The 13,723-nt window shown below is 44.1% G+C and overlaps 2 long non-coding RNA genes across 2 annotated transcripts; one reads left to right on the top strand and one right to left on the bottom strand.

Moving 5' to 3' along the window:
- Window positions 1-2,405: 2,405 nt before the first annotated feature.
- Window positions 2,406-12,747, bottom strand: LOC134947844 (uncharacterized). Its single transcript, XR_010182812.1, has 2 exons — window positions 12,639-12,747; window positions 2,406-2,661 (listed from the first exon to the last, which is right to left on the bottom strand). It is a non-coding gene; the product is annotated as an uncharacterized LOC134947844 (long non-coding RNA).
- LOC134947843 (uncharacterized) lies at window positions 3,994-13,387 on the top strand. Its single transcript, XR_010182811.1, has 3 exons — window positions 3,994-4,131; window positions 5,257-5,376; window positions 13,301-13,387. It is a non-coding gene; the product is annotated as an uncharacterized LOC134947843 (long non-coding RNA).
- The last annotated feature ends 336 nt before the right edge of the window (window positions 13,388-13,723 follow it).

The following is a 13,723-nucleotide window of genomic DNA, read 5'->3' as shown; positions in this document are numbered from 1 at the left end:
AAAGTGTATTATTATCGCATTGCATAGCTGTTAAGGGTTTGCGGTATATCTCTGTGTGTGTACGCGCTGTGTGTACTTTGTACCGTCAGCGCGGCGTTTGTGCGCAAAGTCCGTACACAGTACAGGGCTCTTTACGCTAATAGCGTAAAGAGTACGTAGAGTGTGTATTAAGTATAGCGGCCGCAGCGGCTCCATGGTAAAGTATATTTAAAGTGTGTTTAAGGTATAGCTTTCATCCCTGTATATAAATCAACATTCTCAAGTGTTATTATATTGTTCATAACTCTAAAAATGAATATAATAATATTTAAAGTAGTCAATTCTGTATGTGAGTTACTGGGCGGGGGGTGGGGGGGGGATTTGGGGGAGCAGGGACGGTATTTTGTAGCTTTGCCTAGGGTGTCTAGATACCTAGCACCGGCCCTGGCCCCAAGTATATGCCTCTTAGTGTCCGGCAGGGATGTAAACAGGCAATCATCATGGAGTTATTGGGGAGAGACAGACAGTGGTCTGTGTGGGGAAGGAAGGAGAGATATACATATTTATTTATCTGTATACTGTAGATAAATAAATAAATATATTTATTTAATAACAGTTTATTATGTAACGCAGCAAATTCTGTTGCTCTGAGTGGGCCTCAGAGATATCACTGTACCTGGCCCCAAGGTGTCTGTTGCCGGCCCTGTATGTAAGGTAAAAGTTGTTGTAATTAAAGTTATAACTCTATACTGAGAGACACAAATGTGAAATATATATTTATAAATAGTTAATTTTATGTATTTACACCTCAGAGGAACACATATATATATATATAGATAGATAGATAGATAGATAGATAGATAGATAAAGCTGATTAACTTACAGGACAGAAAAATCAATACCTTTAACTTATATTTGTGCAGGCCGCTGCGACCGCTAAGCGTGTGTGTGTAACCCCTAACAGATGCGTACACGTTGCGTAAGCACTCCGTCACGCTGTAAGCAGGGAGTAGCTACACGTGAGGTGGAATACACTTTATAACCCCTAGCAGGAAAAGAACACGACACCAATTGTATTTTAAAATGTTGGGATCCGACCCACCAACAGTTATTTACTAAAAGGGGGTTACAACAATAATACAAATACAATAAGAGAAAGAGGCTACAATCAATGATACATATGTTTGTTTCGCCAGCGCCACCCGGTCCCGGTCCTCGGTCAATCAAGATAGATGACTTTCAGAGAAGGTGTGACCGGCCAGGCAGCTTGGCTTTTTATACATTTGTCCAGTTCATGATACAATAGACACTGTATGCTCTTCTTCCATTGGTTCGGGGGTGGGACATATCTGTTTACATCTGTGTTCCCACCCCATGACCAGTTAAACCCACCACATTAATCATACATAAATCTGGTATTACTAATAACTTATTGTTGCAATATGTGACAATATTCTCGTACCCACCAGATTACTGCTTATGTGACCCTGAACAATATGATCCCACACATGATATGATTATCCACTTCCATCCTCAAGATATACATTATATATATATATATATATATATACATATACACATACACACATACATTCCTGCTATTACAATTTGTTTTATATATATATATATATATATATATATATATATATATATCCTATGTTTCCAAGAGTTTAGACTATAAATGTTATACCTCAGATATCTAAATGTCTGGTATGTAGTTTGTCAGCTGTTAGTGATTTGTACAAGCAAGGCTTGTGTTTTGTATATCTTATTGTCTTCTTGATTGTCTTGGCTTCTAGTAAAACAATGACAGTTCAGTATCTGCTGTCTTCGACTGATACTGGACAACTCTAGAACAATGGGGGTAACCAAAGGTATTTGCCTTCTTCATAGGATTACAAAGCTTTGTGTAAACAAGTCAGTCTGATACATTCAAGGCACTGTTTGTGCTTGAGTTTCTAGGAGAATCACCTTTCTATGCATATCAGAGGTTTGATTTAATTTATGTGTGAACAGTAACTTGCTATTGAAGGATGTACAAACAGTGTGTGAGTCATGCACTATATGGGTAAAATATTGAATATGGCTTTTGTGGCTTTTCCGTGCGAATGCGTATGTTACCGTATTTACTCATACCACGTGCTAACACAAGATCGCGTGAGCGATTATACGTAGCTTCCGAGTATGTGTACGCATGGCAGAACAAGCACCCGCACAGAGGCCATCTGTGTGGTGTTTGTACGTGATGAGTGTGCCTATAATATTTTCGACTTTGACAATATATATATGTAGACACAAACACCCTGGCACTCCAATGACCTATCCAGGTTGTGCTATGCTTCGGTGCCCTCCTTAAGGGGATTGCACCCCTAGATATGCAGCGTTTCGAGGGAGGCGGCACTCTGGAGACTGAGCACAAGTAAGTATCACCACATAAACGTGTTTATTCTGCCAACGTTTCAGGGATGCTGCCCCTTCCTCAGGACATAACACTCATCAAAACAGTGCACATATACTGTATATAGTAAAACACATAAGCGTGACTTACTCCCCTTATGACCCTTCCCAGCATTTTTTTTCATGGCTACTGCAAGCCAGAATCCTTGTGCAGGGCACTTCCGGTCGCTGGACATCCGCAAAACTGGAAGTGACGTCATCCGGCCAGCATTGCCATGGGAACCGCTGTAATACAGCAAAGAGACATAATATAACAATTAGAAAAGTGCATATAGCGCAGCATATAATACACACCTATTAAGAGCGCCATGATAATAACAACTGTAAACAAATATACAAAAGTGACATTGTGCATCCATATAAGCTATAAATCAGCTAAAACATTATAATTGTGTAAATACAAATAAAACCATATAGATATCTCAAGGATATAAAAATTATAAATGTAAATGCCACAATAAGTAATCAAAAATGTTTTTTTCAAAGCGATGATCAGAGCATACTTTCAGCAAATGCAAAATTACTGATCATTTGTGCACCAGCCCCATCTAGTGGTTATACTATAAAAATGCATTAATATCTATTCAGATAGACAGATACAAGAAATATGTAATCAGCTCAATAAATGACAAATAGAACAACTCATCATCTTACAAGAAATTAATTAAACCTAAAGAATCATGGAGGCCCCTGGGTACTACCGTATCTAAACAAAAAATCTACTTGGATTCTAGTTGTAAAAGTTTTTTAGATCTGTTACCCCCTCGCATGGAGCCCGGAACCTGACCAATGATCTTATATTAATAATATACTTACAAATATTATAAAGCACTTTTTTTGTTTTGGGCACCAAATGTCACAATGTGACATTGTGCAAGATCCTCTCCCCCACAAACGATATCGTTCATACACACTGAATGATATAGTTTGCTTCTCGTCACTGACAGCATGCACCCACATTCAGGTGCATACCGTTTTATACAATATTTTTAGATTTCAAGTTGAAAACTTAAGATATTGTACCTCATTAATGACCCGTTGGAGCGCGCAGCATTAACGATATACTGAAAACACACTGGATGACATGAACAATATATCGTACGATCTGCTAGATCGGACAATGGGGGTAATTCTGAGTTGATCGCAGCAGCAACTTTGTTAGCAATTGGGCAAAACCATGTGCACTGCAGGGGGTGCAGATATAAGATGTGCAGAGAGAGTTAGATTTGGGTGGGTATTTTGTTTCTGTGCAGGGTAAATACTGGCTGCTTTATTTTTACACTGCAATTTAGATTTCAGTTTGAATACACCCCACCCAAATCTAACTCTCTCTGCACATGTTATATCTGCCCCTCCTGCAGTGCACATGGTTTTGCCCAACTGCTAACAAACTTGCTGCTGCGATCAACTCAGAATTAGGCCCAATATATCGGGTGCATATCGCCAAGTGTGTACCTAGCCTAAGAATTACCTTGTACACTGTATTTAATCTAAAAGGAATATTGTTCTCTGTATTACAGTCCGAGGTGAGAGCCTATTCGCACAACCTGGAAGATCTAAAAGGCAACATCCCAGATTGTTCTGTAACCAACGAAGTTATAATGATATATATATTACATGCCACGGCGAGAGTTATATGTAGCATGTAAGACGTTACATTGAGACCCAGTATTTTATTGCTCAGGAATTACAGTGGTGAGTAATCACTTTACTACACAAGTAAATTATTAGCAGAATTATTATCATCAAATTTTATATAGTTAAATACTATATAATAAGGCATATTTATTAATGATCAGGTTTTAGACCCAATCATTATAAATTTATTATTGCCCTTATTAGCATCAGTAAGAAACTGTACTTCCCAGATATATAAGAAACACATTTAGGGATAGGGGCACCAATAGAAGGTCATCCCTTGCGATTACTTTACTCTCTGCTGCGGGACCCCCAGCACGATACTGCGCATACACGGTCATCAGATTGCGCACATAAAATTGGACATTATCAGGGAGGGATCCAATAGATCTCTCCCCAGGTAACTTGTGCGATATGTAGACTATAGGCTAAAGATAGCTTTAGCTACCGGGGCAAATGTTGCAATATAGCAGCCACCATAGTATCTTATGGCACTGTAATTGAAAACAAGGGAACTGTAGCAGATATCTCCAATTTCTGCTGTGGAACCTCCACCACTTATCCAGGGGATGCTTTGGGGGAGATTTTCCGCAAAATTTGTTTAAGAAATTTGGGTCAAAGTGCTTTATAGAGAACACTTGGTATCCGGACTCTAGGTCGACAACAAAAAGGTTGACACACCTTAGGTCGACGCCAATTGGTCGACATACCTTAGGTCGACATGGACAAAAGGTCAGGAACAAGGTCGACATGGAAAAAGGTCGACGTGAGTTTTTCGCAATTTTTTTCTTTTTTGGAACCTTTTCATACTTAACGATCCACGTGGACTACGATTGGAACGGTAATCTGTGCCGAGCGAAGCGGCAGCGGAGCGAAGGCACAGGGGACGCGGTGCACTAATTGCGGTTCCTGGTCACTCTACGAAGAAATTGACACCAAAAAAACATAAAAAACTCATGTCGATCTTTTTGCACGTCGACCTTGTTCCTGTCGACCTTTTGTCCATGTCGACCTAAGGTGTGTCGACCAATTGGCGGCAACCTAAGGTGTGTCGACCTTTTTGTTGTCGACCTGGAATCCCAGACTCAGAATACTTGTAACTAACTTTTATGAGTAAGATTTGGTCTACCAATGTAATAAGGACATTATTTTACTCTAAATGAACTGTTTTCTATATTACAGACAGAGGGCTTTCCCTATAATGAGGTGTGCAACAATAGCCGGGCACAACGTATGATCACTGAGGGAGTTACAATGAGGAGTAATCACTGTCATGCAGAAGTAAATGCTTATAATAATACAGTAAGTATTATTAGTTATTAGCCTATATGTGAACGGAATACATACGGGAGACCGGCAGATGGGATGCCGGCTGTCAGTATATCGACAGTGGCCTACCGTCTGTCGGAATCCCGGCAGCAAGTCCCCTCGCGTGCTCGCTGCGCTCGTAATGCTTGGCACCTGGTGGTGAGCTACACTCGTTCACCACAGGTTATATTCCCACTCGGGTGGTGGCATGGTCCCACCACCAGAGAGAGAATACTGGTCTACGATTCTGGCCGCCGGAATTTCCCCAGCTGTCGGGATTCCGGCGTCAGTATACTGAACGCTGGGATCGCGACAGGCAGTATATTAACCACATCCCGTTTGGACATTGTGTAATAATATGAATTAGGAGTCATAGAAACATAGAATTTGACTGCAGATAAGAACACCTTGGCCCATCTAGTCTGCCCCTTTGTTTTACCATATTTTTATCTCAAACCTTATTTGATCCTTATTTCTTTGTAAGGATATCCTTATGTCTATCCCATGCTTGTTTAAATTGCTCTACTGTCTTAGCCTCTACCACCTCTGATGGGTGGCTAGTCCACTTGTCCACTACCCTTTCTGTGAAGTGATTTTTCCTCAAATTTCCCCTGAACCCCTCCCCCCCCCCCCCCCTTCCAGTCTCAATGACTGTCCTTGTGTCCTATTGCTTCTCTCCATTTGGAGATTGATTCCCTCCTGGACTTTGTTAAAACCCTTGATATATTTGAAAGTTTATATCATGTTCCCCCCTTTCCCTTCTCTGCTCCAAACTATACACATTGAGATTTTTTAGTCTCTCTGTGTATGTTTTGTGATGTAGGCCATGCACCATTTTAGTTGCCCTTCTTTGTACAGTCTCTAATGTATTAATATCTTTTTGAAGATATGGCCTCCAGAATTGAACACAGTATTCTAGATGAGGCCGTACCAATGACCTATACAGTGGCATTATTACTTGTTTCTCTGACGTCCTAGTGGATGCTGGGGACTCCGAAAGGACCATGGGGAATAGCGGCTCCGCAGGAGACTGGGCACAAAAGTAAAAGCTTTAGGACTACCTGGTGTGCACTGGCTCCTCCCCCCATGACCCTCCTCCAAGCCTCAGTTAGATTTTTGTGCCCGAACGAGAATGGTGCTCACTAGGTGGCTCTCCTGAGCTGCTTAGTAAAAAAGTTTAAGTATAGGTTTTTTTATTTTCAGTGAATCCTGCTGGCAACAGGTTCACTGCACCGAGGGACTAAGGGGAGAAGAAGCGAACTCACCTGCGTGCAGAGTGGATTGGACTTCTTAGGCTACTGGACATTAGCTCCAGAGGGACGATCACAGGCCCAGCCATGGATGGGTCCCAGAGCCGCGCCGCCGGCCCCCTTACAGAGCCAGAAGACTGAAGAGGTCCGGAAAATCGGCGGCAGAAGACGTCCTGTCTTCAATAAGGTAGCGCACAGCACCGCAGCTGTGCGCCATTGCTCTCAGCACACTTCACACTCCGGTCACTGAGGGTGCAGGGCGCTGGGGGGGGGCGCCCTGAGATGCAATAAAAACACCTTGGATGGCAAAAAATGCATCACATATAGCTCCTGGGCTATATGGATGAATTTAACCCCTGCCAATTTTTCCTTAAAAAAGCGGGAGAAAGGCCGCCGAGAAGGGGGCGGAGCCTATCTCCTCAGCACACTGGCGCCATTTTTCCTCACAGCTCCGTTGGAGGGAATCTCCCTGACTCTCCCCTGCAGTCCTGCACTACAGAAACAGGGTAAAACAAGAGAGGGGGGGCACTAATTTGGCAGATAAATCTATACAGCAGCTATATAAGGGAAAAACACTTATATAAGGTTATCCCTGTATATATATAGCGCTCTGGTGTGTGCTGGCAAACTCTCCTCTGTCTCCCCAAAGGGCTAGTGGGGTCCTGTCCTCTATCAGAGCATTCCCTGTGTGTGTGCTGTGTGTCGGTACGTTGTGTCGACATGTATGAGGAGGAAAATGGTATGGAGGCGGAGCAATTGCCTGTAATAGTGATGTCACCCCCTAGGGAGTCGACACCTGACTGGATGGTCTTATGGAAGGACTGACTCCAGTGTCGACGGTGAGGAAACAAACGTATTTTCCAGTAGGGCCACACGTTACATGATCACGGCATTGAAGGAGGTTTTGAACATTTCTGATACTACAAGTACCACAAAAAAGGGTATTATGTGGGGTGTGAAAAAACTACCCGTAGTTTTTCCTGAATCAGATGAATTAAATGAGGTGTGTGATGAAGCGTGGGTTTCCCCCGATAAAAAACTGCTAATTTCTAAACAATTATTGGCATTATACCCTTTCCCGCCAGAGGTTAGGGCGCGTTGGGAAACACCCCCTAGGGTAGATAAGGCGCTCACACGCTTATCAAAACAAGTGGCGTTACCGTCTCCTGATACGGCCGCCCTCAAGGAACCAGCTGATAGGAAGCTGGAAAATATCCTAAAAAGTATATACACACATACTGGTATTATACTGCGACCAGCAATCGCCTCAGCCTGGATGTGCAGTGCTGGGGTGGCTTGGTCGGATTCCCTGACTGAAAATATTGATACCCTGGACAGGGACAGTATATTATTGACTATAGAGCATTTAAAGGATGCATTTCTATATATGCGAGATGCACAGAGGGATATTTGCACTCTGGCATCAAGAGTAAGTGCGCTGTCCATTTCTGCCAGAAGAGGGTTATGGACGCGACAGTGGTCAGGTGATGCGGATTCCAAACGGCATATGGAAGTATTGCCGTATAAAGGGGAGGAGTTATTTGGGGTCGGTCTATCGGACCTGGTGGCCACGGCAACGGCTGGGAAATCCACCTTTTTACCCCAGGTCACCTCTCAGCAGAAAAAGACACCGTCTTTTCAGGCTCAGTCCTTTCGTCCCCATAAGGGCAAGCGGGCAAAAGGCCACTCATATCTGCCCCGGGGCAGAGGAAGGGGAAAAAGACTGCAGCAGGCAGCCTCTTCCCAGGAACAGAAGCCCTCCCCCGCTTCTGCCAAGTCCTCAGCATGACGCTGGGGCCTTACAAGCGGACTCAGGCACGGTGGGGGCCCGTCTCAAGAATTTCAGCGCGCAGTGGGCTCACTCGCAAGTGGACCCCTGGATCCTGCAGGTAGTATCTCAGGGGTACAAATTGGAATTCGAGACGTCTCCCCCTCGCCGGTTCCTGAAGTCTGCTTTACCAACGTCTCCCTCCGACAGGGAGGCAGTATTGGAAGCCATTCACAAGCTGTATTCCCAGCAGGTGATAATCAAGGTACCCCTCCTACAACAGGGAAAGGGGTATTATTCCACGCTGTTTGTGGTACCGAAGCCGGACGGCTCGGTGAGACCTATTTTAAATCTGAAATCCTTGAACACTTACATACAAAGGTTCAAATTCAAGATGGAGTCACTCAGAGCAGTGATAGCGAACCTGGAAGAAGGGGACTATATGGTGTCTCTGGACATCAAGGATGCTTACCTCCATGTCCCAATTTGCCCTTCTCACCAAGGGTACCTCAGGTTTGTGGTACAGAACTGTCACTATCAGTTTCAGACGCTGCCGTTTGGATTGTCCACGGCACCCCGGGTCTTTACCAAGGTAATGGCCGAAATGATGATTCTTCTTCGAAGAAAAGGCATCTTAATTATCCCTTACTTGGACGATCTCCTGATAAGGGCAAGGTCCAGAGAACAGTTAGAGGTCGGAGTAGCACTATCTCAAGTAGTACTACGACAGCACGGGTGGATTCTAAATATTCCAAAAATCGCAGCTGATTCCGACGACACGTCTGCTGTTCCTAGGGATGATTCTGGACACAGTCCAGAAAAAGGTGTTTCTCCCGGAGGAGAAAGCCAGGGAGTTATCCGACCTAGTCAGGAACCTCCTAAAACCAGGCCAAGTGTCAGTGCATCAATGCACAAGGGTCCTGGGAAAAATGGTGGCTTCTTACGAAGCGATTCCATTCGGCAGATTCCACGCAAGAACTTTTCAGTGGGATCTGCTGGACAAATGGTCCGGATCGCATCTTCAAATGCATCAGCGGATAACCCTGTCTCCAAGGACAAGGGTGTCTCTCCTGTGGTGGTTACAGAGTGCTCATCTTCTAGAGGGCCGCAGATTCAGGACTGGGTCCTGGTGACCACGGATGCCAGCTTGAGAGGCTGGGGAGCAGTCACACAGGGAAGAAATTTCCAGGGCTTGTGGTCAAGCATGGAAACGTCACTTCACATAAATATCCTGGAACTAAGGGCCATTTACAATGCCCTAAGTCAGGCAAGGCCTCTGCTTCAGGGTCAGCCGGTGTTGATCCAGTCGGACAACATCACGGCAGTCGCCCACGTAAACAGACAGGGCGGCACAAGAAGCAGGAGGGCAATGACGGAAGTTGCAAGGATTCTTCGCTGGGCGGAAAATCATGTGATAGCACTGTCAGCAGTGTTCATTCCGGGAGTGGACAACTGGGAAGCAGACTTCCTCAGCAGACACGACCTCCACCCGGGGGGAGTGGGGACTTCACCCAGAAGTCTTCCACATGATTGTGAACCGTTGGGAAAAACCAAAGGTGGACATGATGGCGTCCCGCCTCAACAAAAAACTGGACAGATATTGCGCCAGGTCAAGGGACCCTCAGGCAATAGCTGTGGACGCTCTGGTAACACCGTGGGTGTACCAGTCAGTGTATGTGTTCCCTCCTCTGCCTCTCATACCCAAGGTACTGAGAATCATAAGAAGGAGAGGAGTAAGGACTATACTCGTGGCTTCGGATTGGCCAAGAAGGACTTGGTACCCGGAACTTCAAGAGATGCTCACGGAAGACCCGTGGCCTCTACCTCTAAGAAAGGACCTGCTCCAGCAGGGACCCTGTCTGTTCCAAGACTTACCGCGGCTGCGTTTGACGGCATGGCGGTTGAACGCCGGATCCTGAAGGAAAAAGGCATTCCAGATGAAGTCATCCCTACCCTGATCAAAGCCAGGAAGGATGTAACTGTGCAACATTATCACCGTATTTGGCGTAAATATGTTGCGTGGTGTGAGGCCAGGAAGGCCCCTACAGAGGAATTTCAACTGGGTCGTTTCCTGCATTTCCTGCAAACAGGACTGTCTATGGGCCTAAAATTAGGGTCCATTAAGGTTAAAATTTCGGCCCTGTCGATATTCTTCCAAAAAGAACTAGCTTCAGTTCCTGAAGTTCAGACGTTTGTCAAGGGGGTACTGCATATACAGCCTCCTTTTGTGCCTCCAGTGGCACCTTGGGATCTCAATGTAGTTTTGGGGTTCCTAAAATCACATTGGTTTGAACCACTCACCACTGTGGACTTAAAATATTTCACATGGAAAGTGGTAATGCTGTTAGCCCTGGCTTCAGCCAGGCGTGTCTCAGAATTGGCGGCTTTATCCTATAAAAGCCCTTACCTAATTTTTCATACGGACAGGGCAGAATTGAGGACTCGTCCTCAATTTCTCCCTAAGGTGGTTTCAGCGTTTCACTTAAACCAGCCTATTGTGGTACCTGCGGCTACTAGGGACTTGGAGGATTCCAAGTTGCTGGACGTAGTCAGGGCCCTGAAAATATATGTTTCCAGGACGGCTGGAGTCAGAAAATCTGACTCGCTGTTTATCCTGTATGCACCCAACAAGCTGGGTGCTCCTGCTTCTAAGCAGACTATTGCTCGTTGGATTTGTAGTACAATTCAGCTTGCACATTCTGTGGCAGGCCTGCCACAGCCAAAATCTGTAAAAGCCCATTCCACACGGAAAGTGGGCTCATCTTGGGCGGCTGCCCGAGGGGTCTCGGCTTTACAACTTTGCCGAGCAGCTACTTGGTCAGGGGCAAACACGTTTGCTAAATTCTACAAATTTGATACCCTGGCTGAGGAGGACCTGGAGTTCTCTCATTCGGTGCTGCAGAGTCATCCGCACTCTCCCGCCCGTTTGGGAGCTTTGGTATAATCCCCATGGTCCTTTCGGAGTCCCCAGCATCCACTAGGACGTCAGAGAAAATAAGAATTTACTTACCGATAATTCTATTTCTCATAGTCCGTAGTGGATGCTGGGCGCCCATCCCAAGTGCGGATTGTCTGCAATACTTGTACATAGTTATTGTTACAAAAATCGGGTTATTATTGTTGTGAGCCATCTTTTCAGAGGCTCCTCTGTTATCATGCTGTTAACTGGGTTCAGATCACAAGTTGTACGGTGTGATTGGTGTGGCTGGTATGAGTCTTACCCGGGATTCAAAATCCTTCCTTATTGTGTACGCTCGTCCGGGCACAGTATCCTAACTGAGGCTTGGAGGAGGGTCATGGGGGGAGGAGCCAGTGCACACCAGGTAGTCCTAAAGCTTTTACTTTTGTGCCCAGTCTCCTGCGGAGCCGCTATTCCCCATGGTCCTTTCGGAGTCCCCAGCATCCACTACGGACTATGAGAAATAGAATTATCGGTAAGTAAATTCTTATTTTCTTTCTGCTGCTGATTCCTCTCCCAATGCAGCCAAGCATCTGACTAGCCTTCCTCATTGCTTTCTTACATTGCTTACCGGCCTTTAGGTCACCTGAAATATTGACTCCTAGATCCCTTTCCTCATCAGTAGTTTCCAGTATAGTGCCATTAATACTATATTTAGCCTTTGGATTTTTGAGACCCAAGTGCATGATTTTGCATTTTTTGGCATTAAACTGTAACTGCCACATTCTTGACCATTCCTCTAGTCTACCTAGATCCTCAATCATTTGTTTTACCCCACCTGGTGTGTCTACCCTGTTGCATACCTTTGTGTCATCTGCAAAAAGGGATACTTCCCTTTAATGCTGTTTGCAATGTCACCAATAAAGATATTAAAAAGCACTGGTCCAAGTACATATCCCTGGGGTACTCCACTGGTAACATTTCCCTCCTGTGAATGCACTCCATTTACCACAACGCTCTGTTTTCTATCCTGCAACCAAGATCTTATGCATTTAATAATCCTAGTATCCAATCCCAAGGTTTCAAGTTTATTTAGCAGTCTGCGATGTGGAACAGTGTCAAAAGCCTTACTAAAATCTAGATAAGCTATATCCACGGCTCCACCTTTATCCCTAACTTTAGTCACACAGTCAAAATAGTCAGTAAGATTTGTTTGATATAATCTCCCCAGTAATGCATGCTGTTCGGGATCCTGTAAATTGCTGGACTTGAGATAATCTACAACTCTTTCTTTTAAGAGTGTTTCCATCAATTTCCCTACAACTGATGTAAGACTCACTGGTCTGTAGTTGTTTTCCTCTTCCTTTCTTCCACTTTTGTTGATCTCTACATTTTAGGATCCAGAGCATGACGAATCAGCATAACCAGCAGCCTGGATTCAGATACTGTAACTGCAAAAATCAAAAGGGAGCTAAGTTACACATAAAATCCTATTAAAATTAGACTTAAAATAATTGATTTTGGATAACTGCTGTCCTGATGGGGAGAGAGTGTCCTGGCGTCTAAAACAAAACAAAAAATCATTGACTATACTGGGCAATCAAATTTCACCCAAAAATGTATTTAATCTTCACAACATAAAATTGCTTATAAAATATCCCCATAATAAAACATACAAATAACTGATGGATGTAATATGCACATTAGGATCAATAAAAGACCACTCTGAATGATATAATGTGCACAGGAAAAATGGCCACAAGTAACAAAGACATTCCTGGTGTCCATTCACTCTCGAGATTAATTTAAGCCATTAATTATTTTTAGTCCCTTTAGAACAAAGGATATTTTTTTCCTCACTGAATTAAACATGGAATCTACTAGTTATTGTACAATGTCTGAGAAATAATGAGTGGATTGGGTGATAATAGTTATACTGTCAGTACTATTCATATCACTTTAGAGGACACATTAAACATATATCATTTATATCTCCACCAGGTGCCTCAGAAGAAGATCTAGAAGAGGACTATTCTGAAGAAGAGCTAGAAGAGGACTATTCTGATGCAGAGAGAAATGGCTCTTGTGGTAATTGTGCGGGTGTGGTTCATTGGGTCAACAGTAACTAGGTCGACGGTCATTAGGTCAACCACTATTGGTTGACACATGAAATAGGTTGACACGGTCATTAGGTCAACATGGATAAGATCGACATGGAAAAAGGTAGACAGTTGTTACATTTTTTGGGGTGTCGTTTTCTTCGTAAAGTGACCGGGAACCCCAATTAGTGCACTGTGTCACCTTGCATGGCTCTCTTCGCTTGCCATGCTTTGGGCAAGGTGCCTTCCTCCGCTACAGCTCCGCTCGGCACAAGTTACCGTTCCCAATTGTAGTCCACGTGGATCGTAAAGTATGAAAAAGTAA

The sequence above is a fragment of the Pseudophryne corroboree genome, chromosome 8 (assembly GCF_028390025.1).
Source record: "Pseudophryne corroboree isolate aPseCor3 chromosome 8, aPseCor3.hap2, whole genome shotgun sequence".
NCBI lineage: Eukaryota > Metazoa > Chordata > Amphibia > Anura > Myobatrachidae > Pseudophryne > Pseudophryne corroboree.
The sequence above is the reverse complement of the archived record's forward strand: the minus strand, read 5'-3'. Positions and strand labels throughout refer to the sequence as shown.